This window comes from Rattus norvegicus, chromosome 18, assembly GCF_021556685.1.
Source record: "Rattus norvegicus strain SHRSP/BbbUtx chromosome 18, alternate assembly SHRSP_T2T, whole genome shotgun sequence".
Lineage (NCBI taxonomy): Eukaryota > Metazoa > Chordata > Mammalia > Rodentia > Muridae > Rattus > Rattus norvegicus.
The window spans coordinates 53,931,819-53,956,386 of record NC_141551.1 but is presented as its reverse complement, the minus strand read 5'-3'; positions in this window follow the sequence as shown (position 1 = coordinate 53,956,386).

Sequence of the window (24,568 nt, the reverse complement as noted above, 5' to 3'; positions counted from 1 at the left end):
AGGAAGACATTTTGACTTGGCTGGCATGGTGGAGCATTTTATTAAGGTTCTCAGGGGAAGTTCAGGCTGGACATAAAAATTTGGAAGATGTCAGTGTTGACATAGACTCTCATCTCCTTAGGGTGAACAGAATCATTAAAGCAAGCTGTACAGGTAACAGGGCGGTGAGGAGACAGGATTAAGTGTTCAGATACTTGGGCATTTAGGGGATGGACCATAGGAAAGAAGTAACAAAGAGGACTAAGAAAGGCCATAACAAGAACAATGTCTAGAATGTGTGGTACCCTGGGAATCAAAGAAAGGGACAGCTCAGGGACAAAGGCAGTAAATGAAGAAGCAAGAAGGAAACAACCAGGATGATGATGAGTCAAGCAAATCATCATCCAGGGTAGAGGAAATGGCTCAGAGGACAAGCTTATGGGCCAAGGTTCAGATCCCAGCACCCCAGGCAAAACTCAGGAATACGTAGCAGCCTGAATCCTGGCCAAGATTCATTGAACAAGCTGGCTAGTTAGATTAGCTGGAATTGGCAAGAGACCTTTCCTTAATAAACAAAGTACAGAGAAATAGAGGAAGACATCATTGCCAAATTCTGGCCTACACACACACACACACACACACACACACACACACACACACAGACACACACACACACACACACACACACACACACTATAATAATGAGGAAAGGCTCTTCCAAGTCTTTAGAGCCTTCCTAGTATAGCTGTTGGTTTACTTTTACAGTTAGCATTTGTTGGCTACCTAAGGCATGCATTGCTAACTATTAGAAATAAATTGTGATGCTTCTTTGACTGAGTGTCGTCTTATAAGTTAGTGTAACTTTACTTCTAGCTTTGTTCTATATACTCTTAGGCAGTTGTCCATCCAGGTTTACCATGTGTACCCATACCCAAGTTATTTCTCGGACTCCAGGTGTTGGCTATCTGTATTTGTGAGTGAGTTGGCCATTTCTCTTCTGTTTTCAAGAGTTTGTTACTGTTGCACCCAACTCCAGAGATGAGTCTTTAATATGTTACAAGGTTTCAGAGATGTGTGTGTGTGTGTGTGTGTGTGTGTGCGTGTGTGTTATACGTGTTGTTTTTAAGCATGTTTCTGTGTGTGTGTTGCTAGAAATTAATCCAGAAACTAACTTGAGAATACGAGGCAGATATCTGCCATGCAGCCACACCACCAGCCCTTAGACAGTCATCCTATCACTGAGTAAGCATTTGGATGCAATTGATTATTATGCCATGAATTACTTCTCTAGAAAGGATCACAAGATTAACCCAAAATATCCCCTCTCTCATTGTTCCGTTCCTTCTTTCCTTCTTTTGTTCATCATCCTTCTTGGCATCTGGAATCACCTAGGAGACACTCCTCTGTTTATATCCACGAGGGGACTTCCACAGAAGCTGAACTGACAGAGAGGATCTTTTCCCAGGGAACCTTTCAATGTCCCCCACTCCCTATATAAAGAGACTCAGGAAGTGTCTCCTCCTTGACTTCTCCATAAGTAGATATAATCTATTGCCATTGCTGTTTCTGCATCTGATATCTGCCTTTCAATGCGCACAGACCACTGGCAGCTCTGCCTAAACAATCTTCTAGGTCTCCAGCCCCTGATGAAGTCTCCTGAGGCACCCGACTTCCAGAGTGAGCAGCAATGGGGCCTCAGTGTGTTTAGTCTACAGATAGCCCATGGAACACACTCGTCTCTATAACATGTATTCTGTCAACTCTGATCTTTAGAGAGCCCTGTCTAATACAGAAACCAAATTCTCTAGCAACTTAAACAAAAATAAGATTATGGTAAATACATACGCAATGTAATTCAACTTAACATACACGAGTGCTTAGCACGTTTTCTATGTTCTTTTATCTGCTGGTGGAAATCGTTTGGTTCTGCCTCATAGCTGTTGGGAACAGTGCTGCAGTAAACATGGGGGTACAGCTACTCTTTCTCCCGCCATTCTATTTCTTTGAAGTCTGTGCACAGCAGCTGGATTCCTGAATTGGATGGTAGTTCTGCTATTCATATTCTCAGGGATGTTTGTATAGCATGAGTGATGGCTGTGAGCAGTTGAAGGGATGTAAGTGTTCATATCTTAAAAATGAAATATCACGTGTGGATTAGTCTACAAGATCAACCCCAAATGCATAAAATTATAGACATTGAACCTGGGGCCTCAGGATTGCCAGGCAGGTCCCCTACCACTGAGCCACATCCCCAGCCCCTGAGCTGCAACCCCAGTGGGAGCCCGATATAGTTGTCTCCTGAGAGGCTCTGCCAGAGTATGACAAATACAGAGGCGAATGCTAGCAGCCAACCATTGAACTGAGAACAGGGTCCCCATTGAAGGAACTGAAGGGGTTTGCAACCCCATAAGAACAATACCAACAGCCAGAGTCCCCAGGAACTTAACCACTACAAAGATTACATACTGACAGACCCGTGGCTCCAGCTGCATATGTAGTAGAGAATGGCCCTATTGGGCACCAAACGGAGGAGAAGCCCTTGGTCCTGCCAAGGAGGCTCCCCCTCCCCCAGTGTAAGGGATGGGGTGGGTGGTTGGGTAGGGGAACACCCTCCTAGAAGAAGGGGAGAAGGGGATGGGATGGGGGGTATAAATGGGAAAATGGCAAAGGGAATAACATTTGAACTGTAAATTTAAAAATACCCAATAAAAATATAGACATTTTATGAATTGCAATGAACTTGGTTGGGAATGAGTCCTATTAATACTTTTTCCATCAGAGGACATTTATTTTCCTTACAGTAGAGAATCTGGAAAAGGCATCACAAATATAGAATATACATAGATTAATTTTCTAGTGCTGGTGACTTTACAATCAGCAATACTTTCACAAGGGGCTGGAGAATACGAAGGGATAACTGTATGTTTCCTTAGTCTATAAATTATTTTATTACTTCAAGGAGTCAGAATGTCTAAGACAGAGATCTACAGAGTGTGTTAAAAGTGAATGGTACAGCCTGGCAGATTCCCAGTGTGTGATTGTGTATCTTAGTCACTTGGCCAGCTTCCTGTTGACAGTGCTTTAAGGTTTCAACTCCACCCATCCCTACTTTAATAGTTTGTATCTGGTGCTTAGCCCCATCCCATACCAACAAACCCTCACCCGAAGGTATGATCGGCCGCCCATGGCACCTGCATAATCAGCTCAGTGTCTTACTCAATCTTAGTTCAATATCACATTTATAACCGCTTCATTCAAAGCTGTATTTAGTACCCATTAAGTCACAGCACTTAATGGCCTCCTTAATCTAATCTCCTGGTTTTCAGCTGGAAAATAACAAGGCTTTGGCAGTGTTCTCCATCCCTCCACCGAGCTGATGGATTATTTTCTATTTTAAGCAGTCAATTTAGAAATGTTTCTTAGACAATTTGGCTCCCTTTAAAAGGCATCATCAAGAATCTCTCTGGTCTGCTTTTAGTCATTCTTTTGTTCTTGCTGATTGGACCCTGTGCTGTTTCCATAAAAACAACTCTTCAAATGTTGAAATTTAAACAATAAACACTGACCATGATTAGATTTGGCTTCACCCATCTTTAATGCTATAAATTGACTTAAACATTTTGGCTACAGGAAAGCAGTCTGCACAATGCACACTTGGCTGCCGATGTGGAAACTGGAAGGTGTATTAGCCAGGTAGAGCGATGCAGACGGGGCTGGAGAGTGACGTGACTGCAAGATTGGCTTGAGAACTCTGTAGCGCCAGCAACAGCATCGCTCATGCAGAACGGACTTGGCCTGTGAGCTGTCCCTTCCAGCCAGTGGCCTGGTGGTCAAGAGATACTGCACAAAAGAGGCATTAGTGCTCATTTAACCCCTCCTTCTGTGGCAAGCAAACTAGCATTTAACTAACTAGTTTTGAGTAAGCAAACAAGAGCACAATGTAGAGAGTCTGGATTCTTATTCCTCCAGAACTGGAAGTGTTGCCACATGTGTATTCAGAAAGCCAGGAATTGTTGCCTGAGAGCAGATGGACAATTACGTGTTGTGACATGAGCAGGAGAGGGATGTAAACGGCTTATATGTACATCGAGGAGATGGTGGGGAAGGCATGGGGATGAATTTGAGAATGAACTTGGAGATGGGATGGGATGGGATGGGATGAGGATGGGGTGGCATCGGGGGGCTTGTTTTAAGAAATTATCCCCCATGATCATAGGATCTGGAAGGCCCAAAATTTGCAGAGCAAATTGTAACACTAAAGGCCATGGTTGGCAAATATTGCAGTTTTGAGTCCTAAGATAGTCTAGGGGCAGAATTCCTTCTTTGTGGGGTATTTCTGGTTTTCTCTCTAAGATTTTCAACTGACTGGATGATGCCTACTCGATTATAGTTGGCAATTTACCCTATTCTATTTAATGATTTAAATCTTAGTCACATCTAAAAAAGACCCCCACAGTGAAATCTAGACTGGCGTTTGACCAAACATCTGGCACCACTGTCTATCCATGTTGACACATAAGAAGCGTAATGGTCTTTATTCCGATTCTTGTATTTGTTCATTTGAAAATGTTTAATGAGCTCCTTCCCCGTGTGGCTGTCTTCTCTATGTATTCATAAGGCAGACAGGGAAAGAGGGTGAGAGGCTCTAGCTCTCCTAAAGCTCAGAGTCTAGCCAGATACATGAATAAGGAAAAACAACAACAAAAAAAAAACCCAAAAACAAATGAACAAACAAACAAATCCCTTAAATAAGGCTTTTCCTACTGATGAAGAATTTGGGTAAAAATTTGAGAGTAAGGAGATAATGATCATGGTATTCTAAAAGCATGTGTATTCTTTCTCAAGTACAGATGCATATATATGTATATATAATATATATTACAACATGCAATATACAATCATTTACCTCAATGTTATCAAACATCCAAATGTCTCAGAATGTACTAAACTAGGCAATTCTTTGGGAGAACTCTTTTCTTTGCGGTTTATTTTGTGTGTGTGTGTGTGCATGTCTGGCCTGCATTTATGCATGCATGCTGCATGATGCCTGGTGCCCTCAGAAAGGAGAAGAGAGTATTAGGTTCGGATGGCTGTGAGTCACCATGTGGGTACCAGGACTCAAACCCAGGTCCTCCGCAAGAAAAACAAGTACTTTTAACCGATGCCTTGTTGCAGTCCAGATAGACTGAGCAAAGCCATCTCCTCCAGACTCCTCTTTTTTTCCTCAGCATCCCAGACTGTCTTCTTTTTGTTACTTGTCTGTTTCCTCTACCTCAGCTCCTGCCTTTGCTACGCTTTGTTCAGATCGCAGGGAAATGACTTCTGCAAAACATTCCTGGATCGAGCCCCAGCCCTGAGTAGTGGGAGGCAGGGAAGTGAACCTGGAGTGAAGTGGCAGTTAGAGAATTTGAGCCTTATCTGCCACAGGCAGCTTCCATGGCCTGAACCATCTCTCCTCTCCTTCACTTCTCTCCAACACCAGGGAGCCTGGTGCCCTCCTGGAGGGGCTAGCCTCAAACTGTTTTATGTTTTGCTGTTGGCCCTGGCATCTTGCCCAATACGGGCACAGCCACCACTGCCTCCGTTGTCTTGAGCAGCACAGAGTGGGGACTCTTGACCTGAGGAGACCCTGCCTGACAGAGATAGCTCATTCCATTCGGTCACAGGAAACCCCACTGGATCCCAGAGCCCCTCGGATCACTAGTCCTGGCTTCGTTTTGCCTTATGCTGGATTATTGAGGTATACCTCTCCACAAGACTGCACTGTCAAGAGCAGAAACCCTGTCAGATGTCATCTATGTCTTTGTATGGGACACCAACAGGGCACAGTAAATATTGATTGAATGACATTATTGGAAATACAGGGTTTTTGTTTTACTCTGCCAGAGTGAACTTCCTAACACAAAGTTTTGCCAGTCCTTACGATACAGCCCTGATGTAATTCTAATGAATGTACCGCAGCGAACTCACCCACCTGTACAAGTGACTCTCGGATGTCTTTCATCATAAAACCCAGGAAGGATTCAGTGAGAGCTGTTTAAGTTGTACCTCTGTCTTGGCAGCATTCATGCTTGTACACAAGGTCCGGCATTCCTATTCTGATCTTCTGAACGTTGTTCTGTTTCACTGCAGAGTGAAACTGCAGGCCACTAAATTAACTTTAGCGCCATGTAGTAGTTTGGTGACTTGATTGCAGAGGTTGCCTCGGGTAACAGACACCCAATCCACTTACACAGGGTCCCATGTAACACAGAACAGGGGCATCTGGTAGCCTTTACAGTTATTCCCTCTAGCAAATAAAATGCTAGTAACCATTGAACACTCAGTTGCCTTGTCTTAAAGACTCAGTGCCTATTACTAAGGATAAAGGATAACATTAATCACAGTTACATTCTCTTTTGAAGATGTAATGATTTAAACCATTAGCAAACATTATATATATATATATATGTATATATATATGTAAAAGTTTCAAGTCTATCAGGCTAAACTATGATAAATAGAGAACGGGAAAACTATTGAGAATCTGAAAGAGAACAGAAATATTTTCTGATTTGCCTATGAATAGACATAAACAGTAAGTTTTAAACTTCAGATAATTACTTAATAGTTGATCTCGTACATTGGACTGAACGTCTTACTTATGATCTTATTGACAAGAAAACACATAGCCCTCCAATGAGACACACACTTCAAGAAGTAGATTTTTTATTTATCTGTGCATTGTCTTATCTGCTTGTTTAACACCTGCTTATCTGTGATAGGTAAGATAGACACACTTATTCTGAGGAATTGACCTCCTGTGAACTTCTGCGGAATTTGGCCAGTCTCAAAATCTGCAGGCTAGACTGGAAAGTTGGTACTCAGCATGATACTACTTATGTTAGTTAATGTTGGTTGTCACAGTGACAGGATATAGAATCGCCCGGAAGGCAAGCCTCCAAGCACACCCTGATTTAGTTAATTGTGGTGGGAAGACCACAATTGGTTGCAGGTGGCTCTGCTCCAGGGGCTGAGAGCCTGGACTTCATAGAAGAGGCGAAAGCTGATAGAAGATTCGAATTCATCCATCTTCATTTCTTGCCTGTGGATGCAACATGACCGGCTGACTCACATCCCTGCTCCCCCATTCCCACGACAGACTGGACCCTGCAACTGTGTATAACTCTTTCTCCCTAAAAAAAAGAAAAGATGATTTAAAAAAAATTCATGAATTATATCATGTTAAAAATGTGGAAGTCCTCACATTCCTGACAGTATGTTACTTGAAATAGATTTTTCAAAAGATAAAAACAAAAAACAAAACCATGGCTTTCTCATTCAAATATTTTGGACTAGGGGTCTCCAAGGATTCCTTTCATTAGACTAGGGGTGAGAGGAGCTGCAACTCATCACTCTTTTCTAGTGCCTTGGTATTATTTTCTAAATATTTATGTAGACATACGGGATACTCTTTCCAGTGTTGGTAACAAAAGATCATCATCAGACCATCTAGGACAAATTTCAAATTTTAATGAACAACCCAAGGTCGGGATCAGTCTACAATGATAGGTGACTCAGGGTCAGAATGCACTTCATTAGCAGGGAGGCGGTGTCATCCCAAAGAAAAGGAACCTTTGGTTTTATTCTTTATAATAGATAGAAACAAGAGGGATAAACAGACAGATAATAAATGCAACATAGACAGATAATAATAGATAAGTGATAGGTAGATAAATAGATACATGATAGATAGATAGATAGATAGATAGATAGTAGATAGATGTCAGATGGATGGATAGACAGACAGACAGACAGACAGACAGACAGACAGATGTGTGCTGACAACGTGACATGCCTTTCAGGAGTTCAAAGCTTACTAAGGTTAAATGTGATTATAGACCCTGCTCAGAGCTTAGGCTTCCTACTGAGGATTAGTTTTTCCTTAAAAGGGTTGCTAAAGTGGGTTGAATTGTACCCCTTGAAATTCCAAGCCTTGAAGCCCTAAGCCTAATTACCAGATGGGATGGTCAATGAACCATGAGCTCCTACTGGGACTGGTATTCCTACAAAGATGGGCAGTGGGGTTGGGGCAGTGGGAGAAACAGAAGCGGATGTGGGGAGAGAAGAGAATCTGAAGAACTGAGAGAATGTAGCCACCTATAGTCCACAGCAGCCCCGAATACTCAGAAGAAACTAACCTCTACCAATGGTGCTTATTATAGCTTCCGGGGCTCTGCAAAAGCTGATACTACAGAGCGCCTCGCCTCATAAACCTGATTAGGGAGCAGATTTTCATCTGTTTCCTAAATGTCTAGATGTGCTAACAAGCCGGGTACACTAAGACAGAGACAGTAGAGTCCTAGGTTCCACTGCCAGGAGCTCATGGCCGCTGCTTCACTCTGAAAGTGAGAGAAAGGGTAAAGGTATTGCAACCAACCCTGACGATCTGAGTTTGATCCCTCAGACCCACCAGATGGAAGGAACAGACTTAAACCAGTCGCCCTCCACTGTGGACACACACCTCAGTCTCTGACGCACACAGTAAATAAATAAGTGGATAAATAAATGTAATATCAGTTTTGAAAATATTACGGCAGAACATTTGAATTACTCACTCTGAGGAGAAAGCTGGAGGTGAACGCCACTGCCACGTTTGTAAAGATGGAGGAAAAGAGGGAACCGGCAACTCAGCGGGACGGTGAGAGGGCGCAGAAGCTTCTCGATGAACCAGCTGCTTCATCTGTAGTTAAGTTCCGGGAAGATGGGAGCCACAGCCCCTGCTTTAGGGAGGGTAGTGCAGGGGACTCTCTAACGCCCACACATTGGTCACACTTGGTCATTCACAATCTTCTTCCTTCTGTGGGTGCCCTGCACCTTCTTCCTGCAATGGCTGTTGTATCCCTGTGGTGGGCTTCGTGCCACATACAGTCATGCAGAAAAAGGGAACCAAGTGAACCAGGATACCATGACGTTGAAGACCGCGTTAGAACCACCCTCTGACATGTCTGACGTGAAAACAAGTCACTTTTCGGATTCACTTCTAGACGTGAGGCGCTATCGGCAGTTCAGCAGTGCTTTGAAATTGCGCTGGCTGATCTGAGTAGACGACCTAGAATTGCACGACTGACTTCTTGTTTGTAATTCTGAAATAGGCTTCCAAGGAAGTCACATGCAAGACTTGATACATAAGCAGGTGAGGACAAGGTAAAGGAATTGATTTTGAAGAATCTTGAGTCTGAACATTTATATCATGGCACATGCTCACAACCCCAGCAGCAGCAGCAGCAGCAGCAGCAGCAGCAGCAGCAGCAGCAGCAGCAGCAGCAGCAGCAGCAGCAGCAGCAGCAACAGCAACAACAACAACAACAACAACAACAACGACCCTACATCTAAGCTGGACATACTTAACAGTGAGTTCTACACACTGAAAGTTTTCTACAGATTCAGCAAAAACTCACGTTTCCACTAGAGGGCAGTGTTTCATAAATTTTCACTTCGCCTTTTTTTTTTTTTTTTTTTTTTGAGTAGCCATTTCAGATGCTCGGTATAGGTCAAGCAATGGTGTTTGGTGTATGTTGCGGGACAGAGGAGCTCTGAGGAAGCTCCCACTGCCCCGATAAATGTTTCTTTGGAATTGTGAAGACAATATCCATGACGTCTGTTTAGAAGCACATCTCTAGAATTTGGTGGGTGCATTTGTTCACGTACACGGCATTGGGCGGGCTGAGCACACGTGTAACTTATGTGTAGCCTCAGACTGTCACTGACAAGGATAAGACGGAATGGTAAAGACTCATAGTATTTGCAAGCCCTCGGCTCTCAGCGTTCATTCTGAATGAATGAGTGAGCTGACCATAAGGCTTTATTATTTGCAAAACAAAGAAATTTGATGTACAAAGAAAGTCATTGAGGAAAACACTGGTTTGAACTTGTTGCCTTTGTGTAGGAAACAAGTTTAAAAAAACTTAAGTGATTATTTTTTTTATTTTTAACTGTTTTTTAATATGGTTAGATTTTGACATATAAAAATGATGATATAAGTTATGTGTTTAATAAAATTATGCGCTATGAGTCATTTTCCATTTCAAAAAATTGTTATTGAGTTGAACTTTAGCGTTCTTGGCATTTCACAGAATTTGCTGCAGAGGTCTGGAGGAAGCATTTCGTTTGGTCACCGATGTAAGTTTTCAAAGCAGGGAGCAGAGAATGAAGTTGCAGCCTTTTCTTCTATTTATTTGGTGAGAGAAGATGCGGGATTTTATTATGTATCTAGCACGTAGAGGATTCTATCACCCACTTGTTCTACGCACTCAAAAAAAAACGTTTTAAACCTCGAATTATGTGAACCACCAAAGTAGAAATTCATTAAGAACGAAAGGAAAGCATTCGTGAGATACCAAGGAGAAAGGTAGGTCAAGCTTGGTTTGTCTTTATTCTCTGGGGAGGCTCGGGAGCCGACTCACTCCTCACTGTCGGTTAAAATGGAAGGTCACGTGGGAAGGTGGTTAATTCCTCAAGCCACTCATCTCCACAATGTGAAGTCAAGGCACAGGCCCGCTCTACCTAACTGCTCCGATCCCATTTTCCAAGGCTTTCTGTTTTCTTATAAATGCCCTCAGCATCTTAGCTTTCTGTGGACTTTAGGAGGCTGGTCCTCTGATTTTGTCTCTCTCCCAGCTGGTGTGTGTGAGCTTCCAAGATACCGTCTGTGTGTTGAAGACTGGGAATGGAGTAGGACTGACTGACCTTATCCTTTCTAAGAAGTTTCCTTTCTAACTCAATTAGTTAATGTCTGAGCTCTAAAAATCCATGATTCCAAAGTGCATGCTTTCTGTAGCCAAAACCCTTAGCTCTTTGGAACATCTACAAATGGTGGCCTGAATTACCTCTGAAGAATGAATAAAGAGAATTTGATTATTCCTGATATTTTCATAGTTACCCGGTATTAACTTGTCTCCCGATCCTCGTGTCTTGGATCTGTGAGAAGCATGCACTTCATTTGCTGGAATGGAACAGGGTAGGTGAAAATGGCCAATGGGGAAATCTGTGGCTGGGGAAGTTCTGTGAGCTTGGTAGCTTAATAGCAGTGAGATAACATGTCTAGACTATACAAATTGAAAGGCTATTATATGCGTTAGGATAATGGGATGCTCTGCAAAGGCCATTTACCTCAGCCATTTCTTGCAAATGCCAGAGAGTATCTGCAGGGTCCTGAGGCATGTGCATGGATTCTGTCACGACTGGACACTTGAGTCTTCAAGTTAATGAGCGCACCCCTTTGGCTTATCTGCTGAAGCCCACAAATGATGATCTTCATTTCTCCTTGACTGGATCATCTGAGCTAAATTGAGCCAAACGAGGAAAGACAGCCCGAGCTTGAGATTAAAACTGCGTCAGGGGGGCTGGAGAGATGGCTCAGTGGTTAAGAGCACTGAATGCTCTTCCAGAGGTCCTGAGTTCAATTCCCAGCAACCACATGGTGGCTCACAACCATCTGTAAAGAGAGCCGATGCCCTCTTCTGGTGTGTCTGAAGACAGCTACAGTGTATTCACATACATAAAATAAATAAATAAATATTTAAAAAAAAAAACTGCGTCAGAGTTAGACCATTAAGCCAAGAGCCCAAACTCTGTGCCAGGTCTCAGGGCAGAGCACTAAGGTGGCACCAGCATACTGTATCTTTGAAAACATGCATGCACCTAAGAACTGAGCCAGGGGGAAACTGAGTTCATTTTAGATTGACAGGCGGCCAATTGGCCAACTCTCACTCATCGAACGTGGTTTTCGCTCTTGCTGTGCTGCGAGCAGTTTTGTTGGTGTGAGTGCCCACACGTTACCCCTCTATAAATGTAACCCCATGCTTGCTGACTGATTTCCTTCTTAAACGGAAAGTGCCCTCCTCCATTTGTTTTGTCCCTTACAGTGTGATTTTTACCCCCTCAAGCCCGTGAAGTTCTCAACTAGTGTATTTTAACTACCAAACAATAGTTTTCACTGTGATATTTGTACAAATATATAGAATTTGTTTTGATTGTATCCAGCCCCACTATCCTCTCTTCTCACTCCCCCATCCCTCTGATCTTCTTCCTCTTTTGCAAGACCCAACCCTTTTTATTTTCATGCCTTTTTGAGAACCTGAATTCAGAATGTAATTTTTAATGTTTTCTCAGCCCATAAAATAATCTCATTGGAATCTCTCTTCAACAACTAGAATCTTTACTCTCTCTTATCATGGGATCATACAAAAAAAAAAAAAAAACTTCCCTTCAGAAACAAAATAAAACTTCCTTTGGTGATACATATCTTCAGGATGCCATTAGCACGACCATGGTCATCCACATTCTCTGTACCATCAGCACGTCCAGATCTTCCTTTTTTAAAAACAAAATAACAAAAAAACAAAACAACAACAACAACAAAACCAAACTTCCTATGCAGGTGCCATTTTCATTCTGCCTGCTTCTGATCTTCTCTTCTCTTCTCTTCTCTTCTCTTCTCTTCTCTTCTCTTCTCTTCTCTTCTCTTCTCTTCTCTTCTCTTCTCTTCTCTTTTCTCCTCTCGTCTCCTCCCTCTCTCTCTCTCTCTCTCTCTCTCTCTCTCTCTCTCTCTCTCTCTCTCTCTCTCTCTCTCCCCCCTCTCTCTCTCCCTCTTTCTTTTTCCAGCATAAATTGTCTCCCAGAGTCCAATACGTAGTTGCAGTGTCCTTTCTGATCTGTTTCACTCCATCTCGGAAATTCTGCAGTGTCTTTAACAAAAGGAAACAGGAAAACGCTACAGTGTATCATCACCCATCCTATTCCCTTGGAGCCTCCCACTCCCCCCCCCACACACACTTAGGAGAGTTCTTTTTTTCCTGTTCAATACAATAAATCCATACTTTCCTACGCATCAGGACAGGACTTGTATAGATTTCTGGATTCTATCCCCAAAGACTTTCATTCACCACGTCTGGAGCAGCGTCTGAGGACTTACATTTCTAAATGCTAACTCTGAGGCCCATATCATGTGACTCGGTACTCTAGATGGCGGATCATATGCTGCTTACCTGGTTTGCTATTACTTTAAACCTTTTATTAAGATAGCTCACTTGTTAGCACAAGAGGTCTCCTAGCTACACCTACACCCTGAGGCTGACTTCTACCCACTAATGTGCCATTTCTTCACACGACGGAGCCAGCAACGCCATACACCCAATATGATACACCCACGATCCCGGTCCAAACGGACCTACCACGCACACGCATTCTTGATTATCACTTGTGGCAGCCCTCCTGAACAAGCGAGAAGTTTGCATTCAGCTCTGACTTCCCTCCATTCCCGTTGTCCTTGACCCTCGTACAATGGCGACAGATAGACTCTTATAAAGCATATCCCCCCTAAACATTCTTGTTTTCTCTGGTTTGTCTTGTCTGTTGCATCACAGACACATCTAAACTGGACACCCCCCTCACTTTAGTTCTCATCTGTGGCGATCTAAAGTCTATCTTTCTAAAGCTCAGGTTTTATCATTCCACTAGCCTTTAAAAAAAAATAGGTTCTGATGGTGCCGTAGTGCCTATGATAGCAAGATATGATGTCTTTGCGTGACATTTGGATGATGTTGCCCCTTCACATCAACTTGTCACTCCTGTATCTGTTTCTAGGTACAGGGTTAAATGACTGCTTGCTGTGTCCCAAAGCCACCATGTGCAGCTCATGTGTGTCTCTGCCCCTGCTGGCATCCCTGTTTCTGTTTCCCCACCCCGACTCACCCTCCTGCTCTTACCCGGGAGATCTAACTCCCCATAGCACTAATTGCCTTCCTTTTGTCTCTTATGCCATTTTGTTTGCTACCTTGTAGAGTTCTTTCCACCTTGAATTCTGAGACTTTGGATATAAGATAGACCATTTCCTCTGGCTGGAGACGCCCTGAAGTCTTGAAGTGTTTATCGGTCATATCTAAAACCTTAGTAATTCACAGTCCTTAGCACCGGGAAAAGCTGGAGAGAGTCTAAATGAAGCCCTCAACCAGAGGAACTTCATTTTTTTTTCATTTTTTTTCAACCACAGAAGCAGATGAACTTCATAAAGCAGAAGGGCAGATCGCCTGAGACTGCGCTCTCCAGCCTCTGGCTAGAACTGTGCGTCTCCGTTTCCCAGCATGGCCAGAGCGAAGGGACTTGCTTGAAGGATGCTGATATGTCCTCATGAAGATGCTAATGGCAGTTCTCAATTAGTAAAACAGGGAAATTTGCTAAAACCCTAAAATCTGATGAGATCAAACCCCTGCTTTTTGGTAGAGCCAGGGGGTTCTATCTCTGGCACACCCACAAGTCTACACGGAGTCCACCCCAGCATCCATTTATATTCTGAAAGTGACTTAACCTGTTGGTGCCTCTGTCTTTTTTTTTTTTTTAAATTGATGTAATGGTCTCTACCTAAGAGGCTTTTGAAATTGTTCCTCAAGCAGACAGCCTGCATTAGTCTCTCCCATTCTTATTGGAAAAAAAAATTCTACATTTAAAAACGAATCGTACACTATATCATTAAAGAGTCACCAATTTTAATGTTGACTTCTGTGTAAAACAATTTCAGGGAGCTGTAGTCTAAAGATCCAGAGATTAAAACGGCGTGTGTGTGTGTGTGTGTGTGTGTGTGTGTGTGTGTGTGTGTGTATGTATGTTTGTGGTATGTGTTTACGGTGTGTGTAACTGGTAGATGAAAAACTGTTTAGAAGAACCCTCATCGTGCAAACTAACTTCTGATCATATAGAAAAAGTCTCCATCCATGGTACACATAGAAGATGGCAATCTGCCCTGATCACATTCTTAAAAATGGACGCAAGAGTGAACATGTGACTGCTAAAATTTGTGTTGGTTGAACCCAGTTTTTCTCCTTGTTAATAAAATCTATCTCTGTATGTCCACAAAAAATATTAAATTTAAATTGAAACTGGGAGAGAAAAAAGATTAATTTGACACCAAAATCTAAGGTTGTTCAAACTCCTTGATCCACCCACACAGTTATTATTCAAAATACTTTTGTATTAGAATTTATTTTTACTCTGCATCGAGAAATTATTCATCTGTTCTTTTAACATTCCTGGGTCTTGGGGAAGATAATTCCAAAATTCTCTCCTCACTTTATGCCCCTGAAACTTGAGATTCTGAAGGGACTGTGAGCCACCAAGAGGTTAAATGGATTTCTCAGGACCACACACCAAGTCAGGGTCAGAGCTGGGGTTAAACGAGGCAAGTTTCTCTGGTTCCTCTCTAAGTGCTCCCTTCTATTTATTTAGGTGTAGTGACTGTGCCAGTCAGCCGTGAGCAGGGTTTCATGGTGTGACAATAAGATCTTAGAGGATGACCTTTTAAGAAAGCATTTTGTGCCCTTTGTTTAAACGAACACAGATATTCTCAACAACAATCTTGGCCTCCATTTGCTTGGCTTTGGACATCTGTATTTTTTAACCTCACAGGTAACAGCCTCGGGACATGCTGGCATCATGATTGACAGTTCAGCAGGAAAGCTGCAGCGGGTCTTCTACATCCAACCCTAGAAAATAAGGAGGTCATGTTGAGTCACAGTCACGGGAGACCGAGTTTGAAAATATGAAACAACTAAACCATGGTTTCCACCAGCTCCAGAAACAAGCCAGCAACTGAGCAGGTCGCCTGTGACCTGTGAAACCTCATTATGAATGTCATCTGTGTGAATGGCTCATACAGAGCCCGTGTCACAAACCTGCTGAGAGAGAGCGGAATGCTGTGCTCTTGGTCAGAGTGTGGTACACTCTTGTCTGCTAAGATGTTTTAACAGACTGTTTATAATACATGGATATGATTAAAATTTACTTTTAAAGTTTTCTTTGGTTTTTTTTTTTTTTTGGTTCTTTTTTTTCGGAGCTGGGGACCGAACCCAGGGCCTTGCGCTTCCTAGGCAAGCGCTCTACCACTGAACTAAATCCCAACCCCAAGTTTTCTTTGTTTTGATGCCTTCATCTTTAATTTTTCCATCAGTTTCAGGAGTCCTGTGAAAGCGTCTGTGCGACATTATCAATCAGGTTTTATATTTTATTATTTGATTTATTTTTACTTTCGCCCTGAAATAAGAGGGGGTTGTTAACGTGGCCGCATAACGTTGTAGTTCAAACAATGACTGTGAGAGGCACTATGTTAAGTTAAAAACTTTTAGTCTGTTTTCTACTTAATAAAAACTCATTTCTCCTTGTGCCATAAATGCATGATGCTGTCATGTGTTAAGCTATAAGTAGTGTAGGTCTTCTTGAATGGGTTGCTTTGACCCTCTCCTCTTCCTTCTGTCACTTCATTGATAATTTACCAGACATTTGATAAGAATAGGAAGTACTTGACAGGACATCTTGCTTCTCACAGTGGTGGCTCTGCATTCGTCATCCTGTCCTTATCAGTCTCTGTTTCCTGCTGCCTCCCCTGAAGATTCCAAGAGAGAAATATTACGGCAATGCCTCTAAATGTTAAAGATTTATGTATCTACGAATGCTTCTACTTTTGTTTACATCATTGATTCACAGAATCACAGCACAATATTTGTGTTTTAGGACGTGTTAAATCTCAACACACACACACACACACACATCAAGGCTAAGCTTAAGTATTATATAGGACACATATTACTATTTGATTTTTTTCTTTTACATTTCCATCCAAATTAAGAGGGAGTTGTTAACATGGCTACATAATATTGTGCTCCGAATAGACCATGAGAGGCACTATGTTAAATATGTTTAAAACCGTTAGTCTATTTTCTAGTTAATAAAACCCCCTTTTTCCTTGTGTTATAAATGCATGATACTCTCACGTGTCACACACACACACACACACACACACACACACACACACACACACACACAACTTAGGTTTAGCCTTAAAATGAGAAGACCCAACAATACTCCCAACAGATAGGAAGAAAGCTAGAAAATGTGTCAAAGCTAGTAAGTAGCAGGATAAGTAAGTATCATGATAATACTTTTTGCAGTAATATTTCTGCCTTCTGAGCTGTAAAATATTAGCATGCACCCAGTTTCCTGATCTGAACAGAGAAGATGCTGTACAGCCCGTGGGACCTCTGGTGGCTGACATGAAGACAGTGCCCATGGCAGCTTCTGACACAGAGGGAACAGTTGCTCTGTGTTGATAGAGCTTTAGCAGTTTTGCCAGCTTAGAGTGAAAAGCACTAATGTGTAGGTCAAAGTTTTATTTGGAAGGACTAAGGTCTAAAATATTAGCTTTAATGGAAGGGTGACATCACCATAGTTGTAAATAAGTATGATTTAATTGACTCATTAGTGGGCAGTTAATCCAAAGACCTTTGAGACATTGCTGGGGATCCCTCTTGGTCTGAGTAATGTCTGAACTCGTGGTGGTTATTCACAGAGAGGCTGTGAAGGCAGATAGCAGTATTTAAAATCAAAGGTTCAGCTTACTAGCTCTTTCAACTTGGGCAGATTCCTGTACACTTTGAGGCCAACGTGCTGTGTGACAGCAATGTAGTCGAGTCCTCTGAGAATCTGTGAGACAGAGAAGCCCTAACCACAGGAGCTCAACAGGAAGCCCAGCAGAGCAAGAGGCCACTAAAATGTCACTGGCAGGCAGAGGGCACTGGTCTCCAAAGACTTTTCCTGGAGAAGTTGATTCTTTTGTTTTTGGAAGCAGTGAAGTCCACATATACCACAAACCTTTAGACCTTGTCTGGCATTGTTCTAGAATAATCCAGAGTGTGGTTATTGATGCTGTTTCTGCTAACCCTGCCTTAAGATGTGGCGCGGCAGTTAATCGAAAATAGCATTCACTTGAGAGATTGGTAGAGCAATTCAGGACAGCTGACCTCCTCCACATCCAGGAACTGGAAAGCTTCCCAGCCTTGGCTTGCATTCCTCAGGATCAATGAGGGAGAGTTGTCCATCCAAGAAACATGCTGTGTCTAACAAGAGCAAAGCAAAATGATTACGGTGAGCCCATGGATCTTCAAATCCACACGAAGGACGTGTTTATTTTAGTGAGAGCCACTCTGACTAATACAAATGGATTTGTAGGACTCTATGTTTGTAGGGAAACTAATTTTTCTCCCTAACCGATGACATCATTTGCCTAAGAAGGTGCTTGGAATCTCTTGAGCTGTCTTTCCTCACCCCCACCCCATCTTATCAATCTTCCACACCCATTTGGAACATTGACAGGGGCCAGGAGGGGGAAAGTGCTAAGAGTGGATGTTGGGGATTCCTCTGGTGTAAAAAGAAGTAAGAATTACAGAAAATAGTAACATGTATCAGTTTTAAACAATCAGTTCATGCTGCTCTGTAAAAGCCTGGGACCCCCTTAGGAAATATTGTATAATTGTTATCCCCCTACATACTTAACTGAAAGGAAGATATATTTCTATGCACATGGATATAGTATGTATTTAAAGTGAACATTGAAGTATAAGTTTTCAATCAACTGTAATCAGAAGATGTAGGAACAATACTGCCACTCTAAAAAGCCACTTCTCAGGCTGGGAAGGTAGCTGAGTGGTGAGTTGCTAACCCAGCATGGAGACGGCCCTGTGTTCAGTCCTCAGCACAAGAGGACAGCCAGATCTCCCTAGGATACGCAGAGACAGCTTTGTGCAGACTATCGGGCATGTCGTTCTGTTTCGGCTCCCAGATTTAGAAACTAGCTTTCCTTCTGGAATCTTCGGAGCAGAGCAGATTTGCTCTACTGATGATTTATTGGCAGCCTTGAGCTGATGTCGCAATGTCGTTAACTAAGAAAACGTGAAAAGCAGCCATAGGGGCAGCCGTTCCCAAGATGTTGCCAAAAGTAAAAGCTGGTGTCGTGCTCATCCAAAAAAAAAAAAAAACGTACTTTTTAAAGAAAATTCTGCCATGTTTAAACACCCTGCACAGCAGTGACTAGACATGGAATGACGCTGCCTGTAAGTATTAGGATAGACTCAACACTTGTCGAACTGTGTATGGTAGGTTTCACAAACCATCTGGGATTGCTTTCCCATGACGTCACTGTTCTTCATGATTTCTGTACCTCAGCAAGCGTGTTCAGTGGCTCTAGAAGTTCCTAAAGTCGAAGATGACATCTGCCTACATAGGAGCTCGTTTTCCCTTCTCCTTGCTATCGTATGCTAAACCTGCCAAGAACAGAGGAATCGCTCACATTTAAAAACCCCGAGAAAGGACAAGCCACAGCTTCATGATTGGGAGCCCATATAGGATCTGCAAGTTCAGTTTGCAGTACTCATGTCATGTCAGGAGGCTCACCACTGCTCATCAGACCAGTTCTGGAGGGAGCCCATATCTCTAGCATTCACAAGTGCCTGTGTGAATGGGCACACACACTGTGCACGCATGCTCGAACACACAAAATCATCACCACCATCACCGTCATCATCATCAACCTTAAGTAAAAGCTAGTGGAGATGGTTTACAGCGTGTGTGCTGCTTCACATCTCTCTGACACAGCACCCCTGTTGCTTCCTTTGCGCCCACAGACTCCCCTTACCTCTAACACCGATTTCCCCCCCTCTAGAAGACACAAAATCATTGCAATTTCATATGAGGACATTTGCTGCTGGTGAAGGTGGGGGATCTAACTCTGTAGTGTGAAGGGCTACTATTTGACTTTCACTGGCATGCTAAGTGTGGGTCTCTACCGAGCACAAAATAAGGTAGAAACATTTTTACATGGCAGTCGATATAAATCAAAAAGACATTTTGGATATCTCTGTGATGGTTTATATGGCCACCTTGATAGACTCCAAGATCTCCTTGGGAATGCTTTAAAATTTTCTCAGGAGCTCTTGGGAGTGCCTGCCATCTCACTACTGGGTGGGGGGTTCAGTATAGAGCTAAGACACTGCCTGGGGCTTGCTGGCTAGTCAGTTTGGCCAAATTAGTAAGATTCAAGGAGAGACCCTGTCTCAAAAAAATAGGGTGGAGAGCGATTGAAAAAAATGTCTCTGGCTTACACTCATACTTCTCTCTTTCCCTTCCTTTCTCCCTCCTTCCCTCTCCCCTCTCTCTCTCTGTATATGTGTCTGTCTTTCTCTCTGTCTCTCTCTCTCTGTCTCTCTCTCTGTCTCTGTCTCTCTCTCTCTCTCTCTCTCTCTCACACACACACACACACACACGATGGGGAAAGGGAGATAGACAGACAGAGGCAGAAACAGACAGAAGCATCTTTTGACACGCCCACCAAAATGGCCCCCACTTAGCTCCTCCCCTCACAGCTTTCTATAGCTCTGTAAAGCAGCACTCCCTGCTCCTGTCTAATCAGCCCCTTTCTCCATCCTCACTCTGACACCAGACCATGACCTTACAAACAGAGATCTCTTTTTCTTTACTATTTCCTCAGGACCAGGAGCAATATGCTTTACTATTAATTTTTGCTGAGTGAACATGCAGATAGACAGATATTTATGGAGAATATGAAGAGTCCTCTTGACGCTAAGCAGTCAGTGACTGAAGTGTGACCTTGGATTCTGTGAGGCCACCAGTGGTCTGTGCTCTCAAATGACAACATGGGACTCCTTTTATGGGCTCTGCCTTGAGGAGACTTCCTAGACATGTATCAAGGAGCATTATGGGAGGAGCCCTACAAAAGTGACCGCAATAACAAGACTGAGACTGAGTATAGTTTTCTTTAAAGAAACATCCTTCCTGTAGAAACATTTCTTATACAGCCATCTATACCAACAAAAAGAACTTCTCCAAAGCAGCTGGTTTGTCTTTCCCAATGTTGAAACTCGCAAAACCAATTCTGCTTCCGTGTTTTACTTGTTCGCAGAGACCAACGACAGCCACACCATAGGGAATACACACAATACACTCTGTGTGTTAAAGCTATAAAGATTCTGTCTCTTCTCCAACCCTCATTTTACGCCACGTCTCCAGTCTACTGCCTGCCCATTTTCTCTCTCAATTCTTATTTTTCGCTTGCTTCTGCTGTATGATTCTTTGTAATCATATTGTTTGGAGCAGGCGAGGTGGAAATATGTCTTTAAATGATATCCCCATAGGCGCTGTGTTATTTTTGGATCTTATATTTACACTATGTAGGTGGAGCCCTGAGTGACACAGAGCCCTTGGGACACAAACAGGTGCACCGTAAAGATAAATTGGAAAACGTCCCCTTTCAGTGACTTGTTTTTTGGCTCAAGTATTTAAGATGCACCATATGCTTGGAAAAAAATCATCTTCCTAAGAAAAACATTAAAGTTACTTTCTGGCCATTGAAGCAAGTGAAAGCAAAATTCAGACTGCTTTGAAGGACGGGCCTGTGGTGCAGGGGCATAAACACAGGCCCAGATGGCAGATGTTTCCGCACAGCAATGGGAAGAAATACTCATCTTTCTTTATTTACACTTTGCAGCAAATATTTTGCAAAGAGAAAGCAAAGAATGTTGATGTTTCACCAGTGAAGCTTCAAGCATAACAAGGTCCCCAGCTCCAAAGCGTCAGGATTTGCTGCAGCATCCTTCTGGGCACCATGCAGCAAACATCTGGCAATGTTCAAAATTATAGTTCAGAATTATAGTTTGTGGGGCCATCAAAGAAGGGGCAAGGTCCTGAAATGCACATCCACTTCTAGAGTTTTCTCTGTATTTTAAATGTCTACATCAAGTCATCAGTATGCTAGTGTTTAAACTGGAGAAAAGGAATTGTGTAAACTTACACACACATACACACATGGACATACATACAATGCCACCATCCACCCCTACACACCCCACTCCCACACACAGATACACCATACACAATCCCCCCATACAATCACTTACACCTCCACATATCCATTTACCCCAGCCTACACACACACACACACACACACACACACACACACACATTTATACACACATTCACAAATATTCACACATATACTCTTTCTCACACACAAATACACGGCACACTCAAACACACATAAATACATTCAGTCATACACACAAACATCCACACATACCCTTAACATCCCTATATCCCCCTAAAACTCCAATAACTCACATACATACACTCTCATACACACAAAGACACACATATATGTATAAATACACACATAGACACAGACACAGACACAGACACACACACACACATATATATATATATACATATATATATAGATATATATGCATGTATACACATGCATGTGTACACCCACTCTTAGGGGCACCAGATTTTCTGCCAACTAAGTGCTTACATTTTCTTTCTCTTTTTAGATCATATAACTGCCACCCTGGATATTTATTTGGTAGTGGGAAATGTTCTTCGTGGGGAGAACACTAGTCTGAAAGGAGAAGGCCAGTCTAACTTCTTATTTCTGACTTTCCTCTATAAATCAAAGAAAGAGACCGTAAACCATGTGCTTCGTAAAACATCGAAGACAGACCGGGCTGGGTGTGGCCACCAGTACAAGCTCCACCCTGCCTGCCAGAAGACGACTGGCATTTAAGATAGTAAACACAAGTAGGCTTGGGGAGACCAAGGGAGGGTGGGCACTCACAGCCACGTTCTCCGGCATGCACTTGGCCAGCATGGGAAGGCAGCCTGATGGCGTTCCACATACAGTTAACGACAGGGCTGGATATGATTTCACCCTTCGGGATGGATGGTCATTCTACATTACCTTCTCAGATGCTGCAGCTTTTTGTCCCTGAAAGCTTACTTTCTTCTTCTACATCGAAAACTTGGGGAATTTAGCAAATGGCCAAAGAAAAAGTGAGGGATGAGGCTGTCAAAAACCAACTCGTCAAACTGGAGCCTTACGATTCAGATGAGATCAAAGGAACTGAGTGAGTGGTAAGAGGAACAGAGTTTACTCCAGGCATGTGGGAAGATTAGAAAAGATTCTCCGGGACACTAAAATTTCTTCACGGCTTCCTGGTGAGAAGGTATTCCTGGTCTCAGGCATAAGGACACTGACCTCTTGGAAACATTACAGAACTGTGAACCAGGCCCAGTAGAAGTCTTAGCAGAGGGCATTGGGGTGTTGAAAACAACTGGAAGAGAAAAGATGTTGGAATGTGGTTGTGTGCTTATTATATAATACTTAGCCTCCCTGGGGGAGAGCTAACCAGTATAGCCACAGAGAAATTAAGCCTTTCCTACTATTTTACTTTTCCAATATGTGATTGGGGACAGTTTTGTTTTTTTAGAAATTCATGCTGCCCTATCCTTCTTTTATGAGGGAGTCAGCCATGATGGCAATACCAACCCTTCATATCTATCACCTATCATCTTACTTGATTATTCTCTTCCCGAAATTATGGCTTTTCAAGTAGACAATGAACCAGGCAAACACAAGCTACAGCAGAGTCAACTGATTCATGAGGGGTCAAATGCAGCAGCTCCTTCACTCAATATCAACTAACTCTAGCCACAGCCACAAGCCAGGGGAAGCCAGGCAACACAGATACACGACCCCATCCAGCATTTAGTTTCCGTGTTAGACGTTACATAGATTTTGTTGAAATACCATTAAATATAGGGTGATGGTATAGTCATGACTGCAATTTGCAGTCTTTTAAATAGGGAAGAAATTATGCACATGTCAAATTCAAATGTCAAATTCAAATGCTATTGATTTTGTCCTAGACAAACTTCGGTACTAAGAGTATTAGTACCTCCTGAATCACAGGAAGCAGAAGGGAAGGCAGTGGCAATCTAATCCAAGTCTTAGTCTTTGTGTCAGATCTGACCTGATGCCTTCTGGGACATCATGAAGGGCATGGTGTCATGGAATACCATTGTGTTGTAAGATGGGACTGGTGCTTTACAACTTTTTCCTATGGAACTCCTGATTTATTCTAAGAAAATTGGAAAATTAGTGGTAGTATGGATTACATCCATTCTGCCATTCATACTACTACTTTCATTCAATACATTTCAATACATTCAAGTGCTACTTGGGTGTACATTGTTACTATTATATGGTTGGAGCTTTGTAACAATGTAACAATGCATTATTTATTGTCAAAACTAGACAACCTTTGTCAACGTCACCGTAAGGAATATGGCTTAACCTTCATTTTTAAACCTACATTCTCGATTTCCTTTCATAAAAGTTCATGAATTCTACAGCAAGTTAACTTTATATTGGGTGACCCAGGCTTCCTAAATGGAATTGGAAGTTTGGGATTCGTCTGGTTTTGCCTCCCATCTTGTTGTCCTCATGCAGGGCAACTCCAGCTTCTGTTATTGCAATTCCTCTGCACTGAGGTGACCACGCTACTGCCTGCTCAGCCTAAAGGGCCATTGTTTAGAAATGACCATCGCAGAGGAGGAAACGCACAGCCAGGAGCAATGCTGACATACTTGGGCCCTGGCCAAAACATTTCCCCCCTCTTCATCTACAACATCTTTGTGATCAGAAAGTGAACTGGGAGAGGCAGACCCTTTGGAACTCAGGAATAGATTTGGCAGTCGAAGCCACAAGGAATTTTCTGCTTTTTATAGAATTGTTTTAATGCTTTAATAGAAAAGAAGCACTCTGTTTATATTGGGAGGGTTTCAAACACTTTTGTTTCATGGGCTTTTTATTGTGTTTGGAAAGCAATAACCCTCTCCCTGGGGTCACTTTTATGGGCGACAGAACTTCAGC